Raw genomic sequence first — 13,204 nt, 5'->3', positions numbered from 1 at the left:
CCCCCCGCACCAAACACACACACACACTGCCTCGTGGGCCCTGAGCTCTGTTACTATCTGTGTGTCTATTGCATTAATAACTCCTCTAATAATCTCTTACCCAAAATGACGGCCTGCCTCAGTGTCCCCCACCCCCTGCTTGAACTCCAAACCTGAGAGCTCCCACCAGGCACTTAAGAACATGCCATCCAACAGCTTCAAAGCATGTGACATGTATGACCTCTAAGCCAGGTCATACGTGAGCATACAAAGCAAGTTCCAACAAAGATAAAATCATATGGAATTCCCTCTCTGGCTGAAATGCAACAAGCCTAGAAATCAATGGAAAAAGAAAAACAAGGGGATCCACAGACACGTGACAACTAAGCAACTTGGTTTTTAAAGTAAGTTTAGATTGTTTACAAATTATTTATTTTTATTTGCCTACAGGTATTGGGTATGGAGCACAAAACACCCCAACCCTGTTCCTCCCTCTCCCTTCTGCCCCCAGTTAGCACCACCGCCACCTCCCCACCCCAACCCCATTCTGGACAGTTTCTTTCCTACTTTCATTAACATAAAAATGCCTGATATTTTGTTACCACTTAAGATCTAGGAACTGCAAATGAAAGGGAAAGCAATGGCTTTTGTCTTTCTGAGAATGGCTTAGTTTGCTTAACACTATTTGTCCCCAGTTGCATCAGTTTTCCTGTGAATGACTTGACTTCATTGTCCTAGTGACTGAAAAGAATGTCAGTGGGCTTTGGCCCCATTTCCTTATCCTCCCCTAGAGTCCTGGGGTTGGCTCAATGGATCGGCTATGGGTCAAAGAAGAAATGAATCAAAGAGAATTAGAAAACTAAGCTGAGAGCAGATGAAATATAGATGGACGGCTCAAACTGTAGAGGATGTCCAACGTAGCATTGAGAGGGAAGGATACAGAAAGAAATGCTAGCATTCGAAAGAAAATCAACAGCTAAACCACTCAAGGAGCTAGGAAGAGGGCAAACCTAACCTGACAGCAGAAGACTTATTCAGAAATAGAAACCACGAAAACAACCGGAAAATCAGTAAAACCAAGTTGTTTCTAAAAACAAAATTGATAAACTTTTAGCTACATAAATGAAGACAATGGGAGAGCTCTGAACAGAAAGCAGAAAAGCCGCAGGGTGTATGACAAGTCATGCTGTAGAAACGGGGTCCTGGGAGACCTCACATTTTGATTTCCCTCTTATGAAGCCACCAAGATGCAATCATGGTGACATACCTATATTAGTTAGAGTCCTCTAGAGCAATGGTTCTCAACCTTCCTAATCCTGCAAGTCTTTAATACAGTTCCTCATGTTGTGGTGGCCCCCCCACACACACACTTCACAACTGTAATTTTGCTACAATTATGAATCATGATCTAAATATCCGATATGCAGAATATCTATGAAACTGCCCTGTAAGAGGGTTGGTTGCGACACACAGATTCAGCACTGCTGCTCCAGACTAACAAAACTGATAAAACTAATGTACATCTATAAAGGGGATTTATCATAATAGCTTCTAGGTTGCCAGCCAGCTAGCCCAACAATGGCTGCCTACTAAAGGAAGTTCCAAGAATCCAGCAAGTTTTCAGGCTGATGTCTCAGCTGGTCTTCATTACCCACTGGAATCCTGAGCAAGTATGCCCCAAGGCTAGTGAGAACGAGAGTGAGAGCAAGCAAGACAAAGAGAGCAAACTTCCTTCTTCCACCCCCTTTATATAGGCTCCCAGATTGAAAGCGCACCTTACAACTCAAAAGACCCAAATGAAGACTGGGTCTTCCCACTTCAAATGGTTAAAAAAAGAAAAATCCTCAGAGGTGTGTACCTAGCTGTTTAGGTTTTAGTTAATTCCAGATGTAGTCGAGTTGACAATCAAGAATAGCCATCACAACACCATAATGACCTTGGGTTTTAGTTCATTCCAGATGTAGTCCAGTTGACAATCAATAGCCACGGCAACACCCTAATGACCTTGTCTAATTTGAAATGCCTCTCAGCTCTGCCACTTTAAAGCACCATAGGTATGCGTCTAACATCTTAATACATGACAATGAGTATTAAATTCCACACCCAGCCACAGCAGAGACACATCTAGAGACCTGAAGATAGAGCAGACATCAGCCATGTCGGTTCTAGGATCAAGAGCAGCCCAGTCAGAGAGAACAGCTAAGTGAAACGCGTAATAACCTGAGGCAGATGCAAGCCAAACAAACCTAGAGGACAGGACATGAGCCTTCTCTCACCTGTCCAGATGTTCTGAATCTCCTTCTCTCTCACATACACATATACATACATGCACCACACACTGCCCCCTCTGTACACACACACACACACAGAGAGAGAGAGAGAGAGAGATAACACACACACACATTTGCATTCGTCTTACTGCCCCTTTCTTCTTTCTTTCCCAGTGACACACCTTTTCTAGGATGACTTATTCATCCCAGCTTGCCTAAGATTTTCCCCAGCTTCAGTACTGAAGGCTAGTATATGAGATGTCCCTGAATCCCACATGGCCAGAGGCAGTGGTCCCCAGCTTCCAATACTATTAACTATTTGTCTATTGCATATTCCCTGGCTTTCTGATACAGAACATAAGTTTGAGGAGGATCATGATTGATTCTAGAGTAGTCCAAGTGTCTCAATGGGTCCTTGGCACATAGTAGGCACTCTATAAATATTAAATGAACGGAGAGGGGGTAGGAGAGTAAAAGAAAGATCAGATATATGACATGAACCAGGTCATGTGGAAATTTGCAGCCACTGTGAAGACCCTGAACCAGATTTGGGTAGGGTGAGAGACTCCTGGAGGGATTCAGACACAAGCAGACTTCAGTCTTTCAGAGATGACTCTCCAGAGAAGTCACTTAGGAGACCTTGAATAAACTAGCAGGTAAACCATCTCAGGCTAGGGTTCAGCAGCAAAGGAGAGAAGTGGCCACCTGTTTCCAACGTGAGGTCTACTAAGGGCAGCAGCAAAAACATTGCAAAGGAAGAATATGGGATTTGTTCCCATATTTGTTTGCAGGTTGCCTTGACACACAGGCACAGGGTGGCTTAGAGATGAAAGGATTGGAGCTGGGATGTCACACTTTATAGAGACAAACGGATCCTCCGCTGTCCTGCAGCCCCCTCGGCCTGACACTTGAACCAAGCACTAGGGCAACCTGCCCATCTTCTGCAATGCCCTTGCTGGCTGCTTTCCTTCCTTGCTGAGAATTAAAACTTACTGATAAAGATGACCCAGCAATAATTAAAGAAGATGCCAAATCAAATCAGTGGTCCCTTAACCCCTATCTTGAGAGGTTAAAAATATGTTTCCTATAGCTAATAAATATCCAAGAATCTCCAAGAAAAATGGAGGTATAAAAGAGGCCATTGGCAAATGGAGTGCAAGCCAATGCTGTCTTAGAACTTCTTTTTTAAAAACAGGATCTTACTCCATAGCTCTGGCTGTCCTGAAACTCACTATATAAATCAGGCTGGCCTTGAGCTCACAGAGATCCACATGCTCTGCTTCCTGGAATTAAAGACATGCACTACTATGCTTGTCCTAGGACAAGTTTTCAAATACAAAGCCACTATAACTAAAAAGTGGTAGAAAATCCACAAGCAGGAAACAGGAGTGAGAAAGAGTACTACATGTCAGAAGGAGGGGAGGTTTAACTTAAATAAACATGTCTGGAATGACTATCAAATACAGGGAAGAAAAGACAGCTTTCCTTTCATCTATATAATAGCTTTGTGACACCATATATGCATATACGTATATATGTAAATATATGTATACATGTAATACATTATAATTATAAAAATATATAGCAATAAGAAATGAAGGTGTAGCTGAATGATAGAGCACTAAGATCCAAGGTTCGATCTCCAGAACCAGGAAAGAGAAGGGGGGAGGGGAGATGGTTTGCAAGTGAAGAAACCTGAGCAAATGCTCCTTTCCTGAAAAATCCTCTGGCGTTTTTATCACTGGTGTGTGTGCTGCAAGAGACATTTCAAGCAAGACAGAAAACTCAAAAAGGGAATGTTTGAAATTCAACATAAGAGACAATAAGCATAGTCAGAAGACGAACAGCAGACAGTAGGGAGTATGTGAAGCATGGGTGTAAGATGAGTGACCCCTATATCACACACACACACACACACATACATACATACACACACATACACACATACACATACACACATACATACACACACACACACACACATACATACATACACACACATACATACATACACACATACACACATACACACATACACATACACACATACATACACACACACACACACACACACACCATGTGGTAGTTTAAAGATGCTTGGCCCATGGTATGTGGCACTATTAGGAGGTGTGGCCTTATTGGAGGAGGTGTAGTCTTATTAGAGGAAGTGTGTCACTGTGGAGTAAAGGCTTTGAGGTCTCATATATATGCGCAAGTCTGGCCAATGATATCCAGACTCTCCTCTGGGCTGCCTGCAGAAGACAATCTCCTGGCTGCCTTAGGATCAAGATGTAGGCTCCTCCAACACCATGTCTGTCTGCATGCTGCCATGTTTTCCACTACGATGATAATGGACTGAACCTCCGAAACTGTAGGCCAATCCCAACTAAATGTTGTCCTTCATAAGAGTTGCCTTGGTCATAGTGCCTCTTCATAGCAATGGAAACTCTTAACTAAAACACATGGATAGCTTCTATAAAGAACCCTAGCACAAGCCCAGATAAAAGCTAATTTAAGGGTAAAAGATTCCAGTTAAGGAAAGCTTGCTGTTCACAGACAGATACAACAAGACCAGGTTCAGAGTGATCAAGGACATGTCTATTACAGTAGCAATGGCTCTACTGGCGCTCACCCAACAAGTGTTAAGGAGTTCAGGAGATGGGTTGGGGAGTGGGGGTTGGGTGAGATGGCAGGCTGTGTAAGTTTGTCCTAACGGTGGACATTACAATTACTGCAACTATACGGAAATTAACTATATACTTATATACATACTGACAACTCCACTAAAATTAAAATATATCATATCCTCTTATAATTTCTACCTCGGGAAAGGTAGTCCCTAAAGTCAAGCTGTCTAAAATTCAAATTGTAGTTACTGAAGTAGGAAGACTACAGAGTGATGTTTTGGTTACTTGGCTCATCATAGAGACCACACAGGTGGTGAAAAGCAACTTCTTGGAGAAAGGTTTGGGCTCATGGTTCAAGGAGTAAAGTCCATCGTGGCAGCAGAGAAATCATGGGGGAAGGGGGCATGAGATGGTTGGTCCTAGTGTTTTCCATCAGGAAGCAGAGAAGCCTGAAGGCCGTGCATGGAGCCTCATGGGATACACCAGGCTCTAGCACATGGCATGCTACCAGCTCTGTCCCTAAGTGAAGACAAATCACACCATGCTGTTCAGTGACCTAGGAGGAGAAAGCATTTAGAAGGTATCTAGCAGCCGGGTGTGGTGGCGCACGCCTTTAATCCCAGCACTTGGGAGGCAGAGGCAGGTGGATTTCTGAGTTCGAGGCCAGCCTGGTCTACAGAGTGAGTTCCAGGACAGCCAGGGCTACACAGAGAAACCCTGTCTCGGAAAAAAAAACAACAACAAAAAAGAAGGCGTCTAGCAAATCTCCCTCAGTGCCCAGGCTAAACACACAGGGGAAGAGTAGAGCTCTGTTCTTCATGCTGGATGACAAGGCAGAGCTGCTGCCACAGGCCTGAGGCAGTACTGCTATACCAACGATAATGGATCACAAGGACAAACCAACCTATAGCTGAGTAGTGGCCTCATATCTCTAGTTAGTCACTGCGGGTTCCCCTGCCAACAGGCTCCTGACAGATAGGATCAACCATTAAACAAGTGGATTTGCTGTTTTCTGTGTGTTGTTAGTGGCACTGTCTTAGCTAATACTACAGCTGTGCAAACCAGCAACAATGTTAGGGAATTACTAAAATCCAGACAGGGTGCTTCATTCTAAGCCCTAAGGCAAAGACACCATAAAGCTAGGATTTCGTGGTGCCCACTGCATCTGGATTCTGACAAGCCCCTTGGACCTTAAGATAGGAGATTTGCACTCCTAACCCTTTCTAGTGTAAATGCAGCAGCAATGTCCACTATTGGTAGCTGAGAAATGTGACGTTTTCAATTATGATGTCTCCTGGAATCATCAAAGACCTCTCAATTAGTGCAGAAAACCTTAATGAGGAAAGAATAATTCAATCCATGCTTAAAATATATCTTCAGTCATGGACTGGTACACACATTTCAGGGGTTCATGCAAAATGAACACATGGAGTCCCTTGTTCACAACTTCACAACAAATTGCAGTTTATGTCCCTGCCGAAGTTAAGTTATAAGGAGATGATCAGAGGTGGCAGTCAACCTACATCATAGTAACTTTGTGATTAGCAGGAGGCCTCTGGCACCTTCCACCCTGTAGCTCTGACATCCTCGCCAACTGAGACGGCACTTCACAGTCTATCATGGCTGTTCCAGATCCAGCTGTCACCTACATTTGCATCCCTTCATCCGAGACAACAAAATGGAGAAAGGAACAAAACCATGCGTATCCATCCCAGGAAGGGCACTCTCCATTCATTCCCTACTCACTAGACCTTAGTGGCATGATCATGTCTCATGCCAAGCAAGGCTGGCATTTAGTCTCTCATTCCGAGAAGCTGTGTGTTAAGCATGAACCTGGGGCAGGGCCCAGGAATAAAGAGATACAGTTCTGGGGGAAGGACCAACCGACTCTGTTTCCAAAGTTACCTGAAACTGATTGCTTGCTGGGCTGATGGGCAAACTGTTGATAATTTAGTGTTCCAAAAGATGCTGGTACCCTTACGTCCAAGGCGAGGATACAGCTTGATGTGAATATAGCCATCTTGATTGTGAACATCACCTACTTGTTGCCCACCCACCAGGCATGTTACAAACTCTATAAAAAAAATAAATAAACAAAATCCTTAAAACAATGCTGCAGTTTGTGACACCCCAGGGCTGCTTCTTGTTCTCTTCTCTTTTTTCTTTTTATTTATGTTTCTCTCGTATATTACATCCCTTATATTACCCAGTTTCCATTCCCTCCTCTCCTCACAGCCTCTCCCCCTACCTTCCCTCTCCCCTCCCTGCCCCCCCCCCATCCATTCCTTCTCCATTTCCCTTCAGAAAAGAGCAGGCCTTCCAGGGATATCAACCAAACATTGCATAAGAAGTTACAATAGCTTCTACAATAACTAGGCCCCTCCCCTCATATCAAGGCTGGATAAGGCAACCCAGTAGGAGGAAGAAAGGGATAGCAAAAGCAGGCAAAAGAGTCAGAGACAACCCCGCCTCCCACTGTTAGGAGTCCCGAAAGAACACCAGGCTACGCAATCATAACATATATTCGAAGGACCTAGGTCAGACTTATACAGGCTCCCAGATTGTCAGCTCAGTCTCTGTGAGCCCCTGTGAGCCCCTGACAGTTTCTTAACTAGGCACTAATACGGTAATAGTCTTTAGAAGGGCCCTGGCTGCTAAGGTTGGTTTTAGTGTATCTTAGCATATGAAGCATCTCCTTCTGCCTCGGGCTGGAGTGGTGGACCCTTCTGTCTCTAAGTCCCTAGTGAATCTCTTTGCCTTGGTACTTTCCACCTTTGGCCACCTGTTCTCATACAAAGGGTTTCCAAAACTAGCTAGCTATGAGGTTCCATTAGGGAAGAAGAGGAGTTCGGTCACTGAAAGAAACTTGGCAGCTCCCAACACAACCACAGACACTAAGTTTTATCAGGACAAAAGTGATAAACTCTTATATAAAGTTTATACTAAAGAGTTTGTGACCACCAAACTTGGAACTTACCACAGGACGTCTCTCCATTCCCTGAGGAGGTTTTCTTCTTCTCCATCTTGTCTCCAGCCTCTGACCTTCCCTCGTAAGTTACCTCAGATTCCTAAGAACTGCTTTGCACAAGAAGTTAACATTCTCAGCTAAGGAATGGGAAATGAGGGCCCCAGGCCACCAAGGTCTTCAATCTTAGTTTCTCTTCCAGAGGCTTTTTCTAGCCTGCTACTGAAGAGGCAATGTGCCTCACCCTGCTGGACTCTGTTAAATAAACGAATGGTCAAAATAGTTTGTGTTGACTAGTCTTATGTCAACTTGACAGAAGCTAGAGTTACCTGAACTGACTAGCTAGAGTTGCTTCCATAAAATCCAGGTGTAAGGCAATGGGTTAATGATTCACCAATCATTAACCAATTCCACACCAATCAACGGTGTGGGAAGCCGTTGCAAAGTGGCAGTTGCAGAGTGGCAGTTGGCTACTGCTGGCCACCTCACATACATAGGCAGTAAAGGTTCTTTTGCCAAGATGAGGTTTTGAGAATTAACCAAAGTTAACCAGTCATATGATAGACAAGTTAACCAATCAGATGAGAGACAAGTTAACCAATCAGATGAGAGACAAGTTAACCAATCAGATGAGAGAGAACGCCTCTCCTAGGCCTATATAAGCAGCACCAGTTCTGGGCTTGAGGTCACTTCGCCTCTGCAATCAAGCTCTCCCAATAAATGTGTGTGGAAGGATCCTGTTGCAGCGTTCATTCTTCCTGGCCAGTCGGGCGCGCGCAAGAGTGTGGGAAGGCCCAACTCATTGTGGGTGGTGACGTCCCTGGGATGGTGGTCCCGGGTTCTATAAGAAAGCAAGCTAAGCAAATCAGGGGGAACAAGCCAGTAAGCAGCACCCCTCCATGGCCTCTGCATCAGCTCCTACCCCCGGGTTTTGCCCTGCTTAAGTTCCTGTCCTGACTTCCTTCAATGATAAACTGTGATGTGATGCCAGGCGGTGGTGGCGCACGCCTTTAATCCCAGCACTTGGGAGGCAGAGACAGGCAGATTTCTGAGTTTGAGGCCAGCCTGGTCTACAGAGTGAGTTCCAGGAGAGCCAGAGCTACACAGAGAAACCCTGTCTCGAAAAAAGAAAGAAAGAAAGAAAGAAAGAAAGAAAGAAAGAAAGAAAGAAGGAAGGAAGGAAGGAAGGAAGGAAGGAAGGAAGGAAGGAAGGAAGGAAGGAAGGAAAGAAAGAAAGAAAGAAAGAAAGAAAGAAAGAAAGAAAGAAAGAAAGAAAGAAAGAAAGAAAGAGTGATGTGGAAGTATAGGTCAAATAAGCCCTTTCCTCCCAAGTTACTGGTCATGGTGTCTTATCACAGTAATAGTGACCATAAGACATGGCTCTTTAGGGGGCTTCCAATAAATGAGAAAGATAATTTCTAGTGCCAGGAAAGTGGCCATTACACTCATGAATAACATGGAACACAGGATGTGAAGGCAGGGATAGGACAGGATGATGGCTTAGCAAAGCCTCTGAGAAGGTGATGTGAGGGGTGGAAGGACAAAGGCGAAGCATGTCAGAGGCCTCTGGGGCCAGGTAACAGGAGGTAAGTCTGGTGCCCAGTGGTGCAGAGGGGAGCCAGCAGGAAAGCCAACCTACAGGGTAAGAAGGGCAGAGTAGGAACTGACTTGAGAGGCTCAGGCAGGCCCATCCCTAAAACTGCAGGGTCCTGGACCGACAGGTAGACAGAAGACTGACTGTTAGCTCTGTAGAAGGACCACTCTGGATGCAAAACCAGTGACCGGTGAGAGGAAGCCTGGGGATAAGCCTACATCTTCCTGCAGCCCTGGCCCAGGGCACTGCCCCATTCCGTACTCCCCAGCGCCTGCATCTCTACAGCCCCTAGCCACAAGTGACTGTGCTGACTCTCTAAAGCCCACAACGTGGACAGATTTCACTGAGTTTCTATAAACACCACGACCATCGTCACTCTTGCACACACTCTCCTTGCCTTCTGGACCTACACCCCCTTCTGCACCTATCCCAGAAGGACCCCTGTCATCCACATTTCACATCCTCTTGTTCTAAAGAATGCTGGTGGCTCTGGTATTCCTGCCCTGGAAACCACTGTGTCAGTCGCCAAGGTAGATCCTGGGACTTCCGGAACAAAACAGACCTTATCTTCAAGGAGCTGACAGCCCAGAGGAAGCAGCTCCGGTCTAACAGAAGCTGGCACTGAGAACTCATTGCATGCTCTTTGCATAGCGTGCCAACCTGGATCTGGGGAGTGCCACAGGAGCTCTTCCAAGTAGAGTCCTGGGTTATCCCCAAGCGAAGCATGCTCAGCTCCAGGACCTTGGAAAAACTAAAGCCAGCACGCACTTGGGAGAAGAGACAGAGGAGTCTGGGGCTCGGATCGGCGCAGCAGGTGGCAGTCGGGTGGCCCTGGAAGTAGCTGATGGAACCAACTCTACAGCTAGAAGCCAGGAGCGCAGGCTCCGCAACGACGTCCCAGGCGGTCTGCAGTACTGCACGGGCCTCACCCGTGCAGTATCTGCACCGGTCGTGCATGCCTGTTGCGACTGTCACTGCACCCTCCAACAGCTCCAGGAATTGAGCCTTCGGATGCACTAAGACTGGAACCCCACCTCCCAGAGGGAAAAAGCAGCAAGAAGGTGATCTACACACAGGACGCCTGAACATCCCCAAGGAAATCTGCTCCTAGGAACAACGTCTCAAAGACCCGAGCTAACTTGCCCAGGGTCACATAGCTGGGAACAGAGTCTACCACTTCTATGACCCGCTGCAGGACTTCGAGAAAAGCCACTACCACTGAGCACTAGGTCTGTAGTGTGCCAACTTAAGGACCCTGAGCGAAAGGACCTTCATATCTCTTTCACGGGTGAGTAAAACTACTACTGAGAGAAGCTACTAGAAATTGTGTCAATTTTTTGAAAAAGGTGGGGCAAACTGTTCCCATGGGGCTTTAATTTATGCAGTTAAAAAGCATCTGAAATTTATGGCGGAGATTTATGGCATCTACATGGGAGCACTAGTGTGAATATTCTGGTCAGCGTGCAAAAGACTGGCTCTTTCTAAGGGACACTGGGGAGTTAATCGTGTAGGATTCAGGGATGTTAGAGGCCAGTAGAGAAAATTAAACTGGCTAGGGTGGTGTGCAGTAAAGAAATACAGAGATAGGGCAAGGCTGACTGGGTGCAAAGGCTCATAGATGTCCTTCGACCATGTGTTCTTGGCATAGTTCAAAGAACTCCTGAAGGCATAGCTTTCAAGGGCCTGCAAGAGCTAAATCCATACCGTTCTTCCTTCTCTTCCCCAAACATCCATAACCCCTGTCCCCCTTCTCAGAGCCTTTGTGCATGCTCCTCCCGCTGCTGCTAAGGTCTCTTTTCAACTGCAGACCACCAGAAATCCTTGTTCAGGAGCCGTTCACAGCCCCAGGGACAACCGTCCTGCTTTTGCACTCTTTCCAGTTTCTTTTGCCCAGGGACAACCGTCCTGCTTTGCACTCTTTCCAGTTTCGTTTGCCCTTGGCAAACACCATTACCGTACAGGTTTGTGCAGCCACAACCCTGCCCAAAGGAAATGTCAGCCAACCTCCTCTGGCTGCAGTTCTCACCTCTTAACATCCAAAGACTGGCTCATTCACAGCTCTCCTACAGCTGGAGCAGTTTACAACAGGAAGGCTCGTAGTTTCTGAATGCTGAGTGACAGAAATCTGATTAGCCTTGCTGGAGGTTAGTAGCAGGAGGGTGTGGTGGCATTTACCTCTAATCCCAGCATTTGAGAGGCAGAGGCACAATGCGGTTCCTCTGAGGCAGAGGCCAGCCTGGTCTACACATTGAATTCCAGGCTAGCTAGGGCTACATAGAGACCTTGTCTAAAGCAAAACAAGTCTGATCGGGTCAAGCTGTCAGCAGGGCCATGCTCTCTCCAAAACTTTAAAGAAAAGTGGGTCCTTTTTGGCTTTTGCAGCTTCTGATCACCACTGCTGGTTTGACTGACTATGTGACCGGTCTCTGCCTGTTTTCAATGCTGTCTTCTGTGTCTGGATACCTTTCCTGGCATCTCATTCCTCTTGTCTTCTGCCAAGGACACCTTCCATATTGGTCAAAGGCCCACCCTAACGACCTCCTTCTAATGTGGTTTCCTGCACAAAGACTATTTCCTAATAAGGCCACATTCACGGGGACCATGACAGAGGGCTTCAACATCTTTCTGTGGAGCATAATTCAGTCCACCTCAAAGAGATCTGGAACAAAAAAGTCCTTGGGCGAAGTATTCTAGAGGGTGGGGGAAGAGGCTGAGGATAGCAGCATCCGAAGGGTACAGTTTAGAATGTCTGTTGAACTCTTTCCTGCTCGCCATCAAAAGACCCTGGAGGAGCAACACTTCAACCTTCGTGGTTTCATGAATCCTAGTCTATATCCCCGCCTGGCCCTTTCCCAGGCTGCAAATATCCCTTCTCTGCAAACCACTTTACCTTACCACACTGGGGATTCTGAGAACTGTGAGAATTATCAGTCTCTTCTCAACAGCCAGGGACTGTGACAGTCTAGACCAGTGGTGCTCAACCTTCCTAACGCTGTGCCCCTTTAATACCGTTCCTCATGTTGTGGTGACCCCCAACTATAAAATTATTCTATAACTGCAATTTTGTTACTTCTGTTATGAATCGTGATGTAAATATCTGATATGGGACCCCCAAAGGGGCCGTTACCCACAGGTTGAGAACCGCTGGACTAGATGCTCTTGTTGAACACAGACAGCTGCCTGTTGGAGAGGTCCTACTGTTGCCTGAATTTTGCATGAGAAACCAGGGATCCAGTAGGCTAGGAAGCAGGCCCATAGTAGCTCTATCTCCACAGAAGCTTCCAGACGATCCAAAAGCATCCTTCTGTCAATTCTGTGACTGAAGAAGGTGGGACTGTGGTGTATGGGTGGGGATGGAAAGGAGACACAACACTTGGAGCTAAAAGCTCTCTAGCACTGAGACTTCTGGTTCTCCTATGTATAACCGACTTTCCTTCCTTGTGTCACTAGAAGTTCTCAGGCATGATCAGGACATATTCCCAAAGTTCTACTCATCATTAGCCTACTCTTGAGGGAGACTCTGAACTTTGAACCTATTTGTTATTGTTCCCAGAGAGCGGGTCCTTTAGTTTATTTAGCAGGAGAAAGAGAAAAGAAGATACCCAAGATATAAGATACAATTTGCTAAACGCATGAAAGTCAAGAAGAATGAAGACCAAAGTGTGGACACTATGCCCCTTCTTAGAATTGGGAACAAAACACCCATCAAAGGAGTTACAGAGACAAAGTTTGGAGCTGTGATGAAAGGATGGACCATCTAGAGACTGCC

The sequence above is a fragment of the Mus caroli genome, chromosome 5, assembly GCF_900094665.2.
Source record: "Mus caroli chromosome 5, CAROLI_EIJ_v1.1, whole genome shotgun sequence".
In the NCBI taxonomy this organism is placed as follows: Eukaryota; Metazoa; Chordata; class Mammalia; order Rodentia; family Muridae; genus Mus; species Mus caroli.
Note: the sequence above shows the minus strand (reverse complement) of the source record.